This window comes from Amblyomma mixtum, chromosome 10, assembly GCF_055824585.1.
Source record: "Amblyomma mixtum isolate Tamu chromosome 10, ASM5582458v1, whole genome shotgun sequence".
Classification (NCBI taxonomy): Eukaryota; Metazoa; Arthropoda; class Arachnida; order Ixodida; family Ixodidae; genus Amblyomma; species Amblyomma mixtum.
In genome coordinates, this window is record NC_143021.1 from 52,282,683 (window position 1) to 52,293,089 (window position 10,407).

Sequence of the window (10,407 nt, forward strand, 5' to 3'; positions counted from 1 at the left end):
TCGCTCTGGAGCCGAACCCGGAACTGAACCCGAAAGGTGTGAACCCGAACCAGAACCGAACCCGAAATAATTCCGGTTTGACACCCTGCTATAGTCGGATATCACTAATCAAAGACTGTAATGAGAAAACTTAGACACCTCTTACTTCACAAAAACGCAGGCACCTGAGTATTCGAAACAATCACTGCAGCTGTAATGTCAAAGTTCAGGAACCTAACATTCATTATTGCACAAAAGTGTAAAAGCTGCTGCATTCTGAGTTATCACAGCATCACTATAGTCGGATATCACTAATCAGAGACTATAATGAGAAACACCTCTTAATTCACAAAAATGCAGGCACCCGAGTATTCAAAACAATCACTGCAGCTGCGATGTTAAAGTTGACTGTAAAATAAAGACATGCAAGAAATGTAACCTCGATTATTCCACAAAAATATACATACGGCAGGATCATCATTATCACAGCATCACTATAGTTGGATACAACTCAAGAATATAGCGGCTGCGTGGTTTGCTTCTCATGCGTATAGTAGAGCCCCCATGGCTACCCGAAACCCCAGAAAGTTCTCGGAAGTTGAGGACAGGGGTTCTCGTTACCATACAGAGATTTAGAGAGCTTGAAGACTGGCATGATAGCGTTGTAATGTTCAACAGTCTAACAAGGGAACAGCGGTTTGCAAATGGTAGCAAGGAGCTGGAAGTAGTAAGAAAATATGTCTACTTAGGGCAGGTAGTGACCACTGATCCGGATCATGAGAGGGAAATAACTAGAAGAATAAGAATGGCATGGAGCGCATATGGCAGGTTCTCTCAGATCATGAATGGCAGTTTGCCAATATGAGAGAAAAGTCTACAATAGCTGTATCTTACCAGTACTCACCTATGGGGCAAAAACATGGAGGCTAACAAAGAGGGTTCAGCCTAAGTTAAGGACAACGCAGCGAGCTATGGAAAGAAAAATGATTGGTGTAACATTAAGAGATCGGAAGAGGGCAGAGTGGGTGAGGGAACAAACGCGGGTTAATGACATCCTAGTCGAAATCAAGAAGAAGAAATGGGCTTGGGCGGGGCATGTAATGCGAAGGCAAGATAACCGGTGGTCCTTAAGGGTAACGGACTGGATTCCAAGAGAAGGCGAACGTAGCAGGGTGTGGCAGAAAGTTAGGTGGGCGGATGAGAAGTTTGTGGGTATACGGTGGCCGCAACTGGCAGAGGACAGGGTTAAATGGAGAGACATGGGAGAGGCCTTTGCCCTACAGTGGGCGTAGTCAGGTTGATGATGGTGATGACCGAGAAGCAAATCGTGCAGCCTGGTTACTTTTGGCAACGACTGCACAGCTAGAAGCAATATAAGAGGGAGCATTGGAGCATGTGTCCTCCTCTCTTCGCAAAGTGTTGCGACGGATAGAAGACGAGAATCATCAGTGTAAGGCGCATGCAAACTCAGCATGGCCGACTACTCTTCCCAAGCATGACCCTGATGCTACCTGTTCTCGTCTATTGGGGGGAGAGAGAAACAACATTATTGCCATAGATTGGCGGGATTTAGGGCAGGTGGGCTTGGCCTAAATCCCGTCAATCTATGGGAATAAAGTTGTTTCTCTCTCCCCCAATAGACGAGAACAGGTAGCATCAGGGTCAAATCAAATCAAATCAAATCAATTTATTTAGCATTTCTTTCAATACAGAAATAAATGCAAGGATAAGAACAAAAAGCTGCTTCTCGAGCAGCTTGACAACGGTTCTTACCCCTTGTTTTCTCTTGGCAACGGATAACAGCAGAAATAATACAAAGCTGCGATTAAAATTGTACGAAGATAAGAGCATGTAGTATACATAGAAACTGTAAACACAAAATATATAGAAAACACAAAATACATAATATACATAATAATTCCAAACAAAAATGCTGCATATTAGTAAAAAGTAATAATACTGGTTCAATGTAACTGATAGACATGGATTCAATAAGACGAATACTAATACTTAATCACCAATATTTTGCACACTGAAGAACATCTAACGGCGAAATTGATATATGGCTATACAGGACTAAAAACATTTCCTGCTACATTTGCAGGCATAGAAGCACAGACCACAGTTTTACCACAGACAGTGTAATGCAGCCACCATTAAAAATACGTGCACAAAAGGCTGCAATAATAAAACAAGATTTCAAAACATTGACGTTACCTCCCTAAATTGTGAGTGAACAAACACTTAAGGTGTTGTTTCGATAGTGTGTGGATGTCCGTGTTTGAATTATAATAGTTGTTAAGTAAAGTAGGCATAATGTATTGTAGTCTGTTGTGACCATGATTCGTGCGGGAAAACGGCACCAACCATACTTCTCTTGTTCTTATATTGTACGGCACCTCGGGTGGTTTTGTTAAATTGCATAATCGTAGAAAAGGCATCCGATTAAATTTCAGGGAATATTTGTATTTTAATAGGGCATTCAGCTCGTACATATGTGTCACAGGAACAACACCAAGTAAGGGGAACAGGTCACTTGTGTGAGCGTCGTATGGAACATCTGCTATGTGACGGAGAGCTATTTTTTGTAAAAGAAGGAGTTTGTTGATGTTCGTTAGTGATGTAGTTCCCCATACAAGATTACAATAGTTTAGGGGAGGATTGAAAATAGCATTATAAAGTAGCAGCTTTATTTTGAGTGGAAGAACTTGTCTAAATCGGCAAAGTATCCCGCAAGCCCTGGCCAGACATTTAATCACACAGCCTACATGGATATCCCAGATCAAGTTCTCGTGAAAGGTGACACCGAGCGTTTTCACTTCCTTTGTTATTTCTATCTTCTCAGATCCTAAATAGAGATTAAGATTACGGTCAACAAATTTTTGTGATGGCGAGAAAATGACAGCCTTTGTTTTTTATTGTTTATTGCTAAAGAATTAATTTTGCTCCATTCTGACAATTTATTCAGGGTAATATTTCCAAATTTCTCGAGTTCCGTCGTATCGTCACATTGAATGAAAAAGCTCGTGTCATCTGCATAAATTACCAAAGAGGCTTCTGGGGATACCCGTGTTATATCATTAATGTATATATTGAAGAGTACCGGTCCGAGGACACTGCCCTGTGGTACTCCGCATGCTGTGCTTCGTAATGTGGACTGCTCTTCTCCGATAGAAACGCATTGTTTTCTGTTTTCTAAATAAGATCTTAGGAGAGCAAGGACAATGCCACGAAAACCGTAGTGCTCTAATTTAGCGAAAAGAGTTTGATGATTAATTCTGTCGAAAGCCTTTGAAAAGTCAACGTAAACACCTAATGTTATTTTTCTTTCTTCGAATCCTTTGATAATGAAATCTTTTTGGGTTAGAAGAGCCAGTTCCGTAGACATATTTTGGCGGAAACCAAACTGGCGCTCCGACAAAACATTATGCTTATTACAAAATGACATAATCCTTTTACAGATGACTTTTTCAAATCCCTTTGAGATAACTGGCAGCACCGAAACTGGGCGGTAGTTCGAAAGCTCATTTTTGTTTCCAGATTTGTACAGGACAGTCACTTTAGCCCTCTGCATGTTCAATGGAAAGACACCAGTGGCTAGACACACATTGAAAATATGGGCAATAACGTCTACCAGGAGGTCGACAACAAACTTAATAGGCCTGATTTCCAGCCCGTCTATATCTCGTGCTTTGCTGTTTTTGCAGGACATAAAAACTGAGTGAATTTCCTGTGGTGTAATAGGTTCAAAAAAAGCAGAGTTTGCATTAGGTGCACCTAAAAAGAGTTTTGCATGTTCATTATAGTTGCTATTTGCAAGAGTTATGAAGTATAAGTTAAAATGAGATGCTAATTGCGTACCAGTTAATTGCTGATCGTTGATTGTGATTTTCAGACTATCATTCTGTTTTGTGCCTGGTTTCAATAAATGATTTATTTCACGCCATATGAGGTCACTGCGGCCAGATGCCTCATTAAAAACATGTTCGTAGTAATCTTTCTTAGATTTCCGCAAGAACTTCGTCACTTTATTTCTGTATTTTTTAAAAGCAGAAAAGTCTGCAGGGTTTCGAGTTTTCACGAAATGAAAGTACAATTCATCTTTTTCGCGTATCATTTCGAGGCACTCATCTGTGAGACATGGCTTGCGAATTTTTTTTGAACTCTTTACTCTTTTCACATGAAAACAACTATCGTAAACATTCTTAAGGACAGTCATAAACGTGTCATATGCTAGATTTCCATCTGTGCATTCATATACAGAGGTCCAGTTTGTGCATTCCATCCGACTTCGAAAAAGATTGAGAGTTTTCAGGTTAATATTTCGTGTAAGAAAAGACATTGGGGGATTGGCACAGTTTTTCGAAACACCATTTTGTTTGCAGATCAGATAAATTGGCAAATGATCACTTAGCTGTGCAGCAACGACACCTGATTTGGCGCACTCCGTTGTTTTGTTTGTGATAAGCAAGTCAAGAAGACTTTCAGAACAGGAGGTGATGCGTGTGGGTTCTGTTATGACGTTACTGCAGTGAAAGGAATCTAGAAGTGTTTGAAACTCATGGGAGCTGGAAGTATCTTCAAGAAAATTTATGTTACAGTCGCCACCAATAATGAGATTCAATTGATTGGAACATGTAAAGCTTAATAACTTATCTAGAAACGTGAAAAAGAGGTCAGGTTTACCGTCCGGTGGGCGGTATATAACGGAAAAAACTGTGTTTTGGCTTTGTAGTGTTAACACTTCATAATCAGCTGTCATAGCAGAGAATTCGGAGAGCATATTGCAAGTAAGGCGGTTGGAGACAAGTTGCAGTACGCCGCCACCTCGGCGTCGGCATCTGTTTAAGTAGAAGCTGTTGAAGCCATCCATGCTAAGTACGTCTTCTTGTGAAGTGTACCAGGTTTCTGTTACCATGATGACGTCAAATTTGAAACTAAAGCTGTCAAAGAAAGCTGTCAGTTCGTCATTCTTATTTTTTGCAGACTGCGCATTGCAGTGCAAAAAACTAAGATAGCCATTTTTGTTTGGGAGTGTGACATCGCGTGTTGCGGTCATCGCGAAAATCGGTAAGATAAGCTAGCACATTTGAGGGTGGCACTTCAAGATATCTTTGCTAAGTCAGCTTCGCATGCGATTGGGACGACAGTGGAAGTTTCTGTTTTCCGCGCAAAAATCTTTCCGCCCTTCGACCAGGCAAATTTCCAGCCCATTTCCTTTTTCTTTCTGATAGTTTCTCCGAGCAGTTTTTTCAGTTGCGGGCACAGGTGCTCATTTACAAACACTGATTGGGTGGGGGAAAATCCCAAGTCTTCAGTCGTGAACCTCGTCTTTTTTGCCTTCTCGACAACCGCATCCCGTTTTGCTCTGCGGTTGAAAGCCACAACAATGTTTTGGCCCTCAGATGGATTCCATGCACGTACGCGATGGCATGCCTCAACATCCTCCTGCGTTATTGGCTCACCAAGAGTGTCGCCAACTTTGCCAATTATATCAATCAAGTTTTCATTTTTGTTTAGTGGTATTCCCTTGATTTCTATATTTCTGTTCCTTGAATACTGGTCTTGGGCAGTGATCTTCAAAGCATTTTCTTGCACTTGTTTTTTCAGAGCTTCAATTTCTTGCATCAGTAACTTGTTAGACGCTTGTAGCTCAGAGTTTTCCCTCTTCACATCACTACACTCGGTCTTGAGGGTTTCAAACTCGTCGTTTATAAATTCCAGGCTACTTTTCAGCTCCCTAATTTCTTTCCGAAGTTCGCGCTTGAAACTTTCTATCTCGGTCCCCATACCCAAAATCGGAAACTGATTGCAAAAAGGTATTAAAAAAAAGCAAATGAAAGCAGCACCATACAACATAAAGATCAGTAGGCAGCAGTAGGCAGTGGTGGCAGAAGTAAAAACAAAAATCGGCAAGTCAACAGCAAAAAGTAAAAACACACTGGCAGCGGATTTGCAGCAGAGGGGATAAAAAGAAAAGCGACAACTGCTCGCAATGTGCCAAAAACAATACTACCAACCTGTAAAAAGGTAGAAACAGACGAGGAATCAGGCCACGTCCCTCCGTCGCTGCCACCGCTGCCAGAAATGAAATGTTCCGCGGCACGACACCAGTCGAAAAGTTCGCTTTCAGGTGATTCCGTCGATAACACCAAGGGGCGGTGGATTTCGGTGCAGTCGTACGGATAAACTTGATACGCCTATCGGTGCGTCAGGCTGAAGACCGCAAAAGGTAGCAGAAATCCAGGCTGGAGGCTACGCAGGGCCGAAGAAAATCAGCGGCTGGTGTAAACTGTAAAAAGGTAGAAACAGACGAGGAATCAGGCCACGTCCCTCCGTCGCTACCACCGCTGCCAGAAATGAAATGTTCCGCGGCACGACACCAGTCGAAAAGTTCGCTTTCAGGTGATTCCGTCGATAACACCAAGGGGCGGTGGATTTCGGTGCAGTCGTACGGATAAACTTGATACGCCTATCGGTACGTCAGGCTGAAGACCGCAAAAGGTAGCAGAAATCCAGTCTGGAGGCTACGCAGGGCCGAAGAAAATCAGCGGCTGGTGTAAACTGTAAAAAGGTAGAAACAGACGAGGAATCAGGCCACGTCCCTCCGTCGCTGCCACCGCTGCCAGAAAATGCTTGGGAAGAGTAGTCGGCCATGCTTACTTTGCATGCGCCTTACACTGATGATTCACTTTGCGAAGCACGGCGACCTTATGCTCCTGTGTTCCCTCTCATATTGCTTCCAGCAGTTTTAGCAGTTCTAGTAGTGCTTCTAGCAAATAAATAATTTTTCTGGTATAAATCCTACTACATCCCGCAGCACCTTTATCTGCATCGCACTGTGCAGGCTTTCTGGCACTTCCCGCATCTTCTCCACAAGAAATGCCCCAAAGTGATCAAGGGCATCTGGCTTCTTCTGTAGTATTTCGCCTAGCATATCGATTTCTTTGTCTATTTATCTGTTTTGCTTTTTTTTGCGTGGACCTGCGCTGGGCGTTTCAGGTGCACGCTCAACTGTGGCATTTGGGGCTGGAGCTGAGCTTTGCCTAGGACTGGACGGCGAGGCATACCCATTGGAGTACATCTGCTCAAAAAGTTGCTCAGCACTTTCTTGTGCCGTGTCGTCACAGTTGTATTGGGGCAGGGACACAATATACGCAGGTTCCGCAGGGTTGTGCGGCAGTGCCTCCACGTTGCCCGAGGTCCTACAGTAAGGTAAAAGATAAGAAAGTACCTCTAGTTTCAATCAGGGAAATGAATGAAGCCCTTGAAAGTTTAAATGCACTTGAAGACAATGGCCTGCTCAAATTATTTAAAACGCAGCAAATACAAATAATTCGCAACAATAATTTTCAACATGGCAGAAAAGAAATGTCATTGGGCCTTGGTTTTCTTGTTCTGTGAAAAAAAATTTTGTAAATCGTGGAGGACTGCCGAAACCGCACATGGTTTGGTTTATGGGGGTTTAAGTGTCCCAAAGTGAAGGCCTCCTGAAATTTCGACCACCTGGGGTTTTAATGTGCGTGCACTGACGTCACTCAGTACACGGGCCTCTAGCATTTCGCCTCCATCGAAATGCGACCGCCGCGGCCGCGATCTAACCCGTGTCTCTTTCGGGTCAGCAGCCAAGCGCCATAACCACTGAGCCACCGCGGCGGCGCGAAACTGCACTTGACAGCATACCTTTAAGTGAAATGCAATAATAACCTCCAAATGGATGGAAAAAACAGCGCGAAAAGGACGGAAGACATTTTTTCCACCCAAAATGAACGTATACCAACTCGCCCAACTTTCCATTCTACTCCAAATGGACTTACGGTCTACTGCGAATTGTGTCCCGCAGGAAGAGCAGCCTTTCGTAGAAAGGCCAGGTTGACGTCTCTTCAATTTCTTCCGCTCCAGCATCGCTTTTGCTCGCCTGCATGCGCCCTTTGAACACCCTCCGGAATGTGTCGCGCAGATTTTTCCATCTGCTTTTTACATCAGGAACTGCGTAGGAATGAAAATCGCAGTAAATTGGCTATCAGGTGAAAGCCTGTATCGAAATAAATCATGCATTTGGCATGCAAATCTGCTGCCCGGCGGAGCGCATATTCTAGCGAACGATTACGATCGCTCGACGTTACACAGCTTGCCACGTCCTAAAACACAGCACTTGCCAAAAGCCGCACTCGGCGTACGGTCAGCATTTCGTATAGTCGATGGCACCAACTGAATTCTTTGTTTACAAAACCACTCACCTGTTGCACCGACGGCTGCGGCTACTCGGCGCCACGCCGCTTCTGACACGTTGCGCGCTTTGTAGTTTTTTTGTTGTAGGTCCCAAAGAACCCGCTCGCACTCCACGGCGTCGATGAGCGTCTCGTTGAAGACTTGGGCTTGAGCGTGTGCGATGTTAGTGCGAAGAACCTTGCCAACGCAAAATGCGGGACTTTCGAGAAAGCGCGCGAAATTACCGGCAGTGACGTACGCTGCCGGATTAGCTGCTATTGGCTAATCGCGTACGCAACTTCCGGGCGACGAGCGAAATTTTCTGTGAGTGCAGATCCGAGCGACACGACAAGCGACACGGGCATTTCGCTTCGCGCGACGGCGTCGCTAGTCGCTTGCCGCTGTCGCGTTCGCGTGAGTTTTCGCGTACATATGACAGAAAAAGAGTGACTCGCGATAATGTTCGCTGCGCGGAAGTTCGACTACTACGTCGAAGGAGTAGCTTCCGTGATTGAGACTGATCACATGGCACTCACGTAGCTGAGGCGCCTAGGCGAACCGGGCGGACGCTCAGCGCGATGGTCGCTACTCTCCAGCGTTACGACTTCACCGTGCGTTACACACTGCAAACCGAAAAACTCCCAAAAAGGAGTAAATGGCTCATCACGTAGCGCACTCCCGAAAAGAGGTTTTAGATACTCCTCAGAATAGGAGTATATCGTCTACTCCTCTGTTTGAAGGGGTACTTTCGGAGTGCTGGAAGGAGTGAAGTGTTACCGCTCTCTAGACGGGAGTTTATTCAGGAGTAAATTTGCGATCACAAAGGAGTTGGCATGGCAATTAACAGAAGTATTATATACTCCTTTGCAGCTACTTTTATAGTACATTTCAGGAGTACGTGCCTGTTCATTTTAAGTAGTTTTGACAGGAAATTTTTTTAGCAGTTTCCCATACTATAAGGTAACATTCATGATGCCCATACGAGTTTATTATTTCACTTGATGAGGAAGCCCATTTGAAATAAAGTATTCCTATGGAGGGCTCATTTTAAAGCCTTCCCAGGATAAATGCGTCGATGAAATTGCAGTGATTTATTTCAAAAAATATTTTATTGTGTACAAAACATTTGAACCAAGTGTTCGGCAGCTTGCTTTCGATGGTTACAGAGAACCAATGTCTTGGCCCCTGTAGAAAAGAAGAAGAGTGCCTTATCCCGAGCTGTCTTTGGGTACAGAGTTGAAATATCCCAAGGAATAAAAATAGAGATGCCACACTTGAAAGCAAGGAAGGAACCTTGAAATGCCTTGCTGTCAACATACGGGCATGTCATGCTATCGCTGGTTAAAAGGCACGACGTCAAAGAAGGCTCCTTCTGAAAGAAAGATTAGAAAAAAAAGTACATCAGAGGAATTACACCTCTAAGCTTGAAGTATGATGTGCTTCAAGTGCAGAAGTCAAGTTCCCAAAGCAGTTCAGAGTGCACTTTTCAATAAAGTAGGTGTTGTTGGTGTTTAAACGTTTCTCTTCAGAAAAGATTAGCTAGTAGAACATAGTAGGTGATCAACTAGCTATAATACATATCTGTACCCTGTCGCATGACAGCGGCTAAACGCGTTTTTCAGGGAATCAAAAATTCCAGAGAGCCGCTTTCGCAAAATGTTAAGGCAATACGGCGAATGGGAAGCAGCGTAGATGGGGAACATTTTTCCAGTAAAGAATAAAACTAAAAAAATAAAATGGTCTTACTGAGGCACTTGCGCATTCGCGCTGCCTTTGTCTGCGTTCCGGCACTGCAAGAAACATTGCGATATAATTTTCTTTTTCACTTGTCAGAAGGTTCCCCGTACGTTCCAGGCACCATATCAGGACCAATTATTGAAATCAGAACATGCAAACAAAAGACTGCATGTGAGCTTCCACTGCGTGTATGCAAAGCGCTATTTCCTTGATGGGAGAACCCGCACCCGTGCATTTTGAGGGCGTCGTCATTCTGTGTACAGGTCAAAGGCAGGGTAAGGGTTACTAACGTAGCAGGCACTGTTAGGAATAGAAAACTACCACCAGACCCACCCCTCCGCCGCCACCTGTCTTCTGTTATGCTTTGCCCTCACATTCGTTGCCAGGATTCAAAAGAAAACATTCTACACAGGTCTATCTGGCTGGGAAAGGAATTTAAGTAGGAAAGAACGCCAACCAAAAAAAAAGCGAAAAAAAAAA

At 43.8% G+C, this 10,407-nt stretch overlaps 1 pseudogene; it reads right to left on the bottom strand.

The window, feature by feature from the left end:
• Positions 1-6,751: 6,751 nt before the first annotated feature.
• LOC149325791 (uncharacterized) lies at positions 6,752-9,515 on the bottom strand (annotated as a pseudogene).
• Between the last annotated feature and the right edge of the window lie 892 nt (positions 9,516-10,407).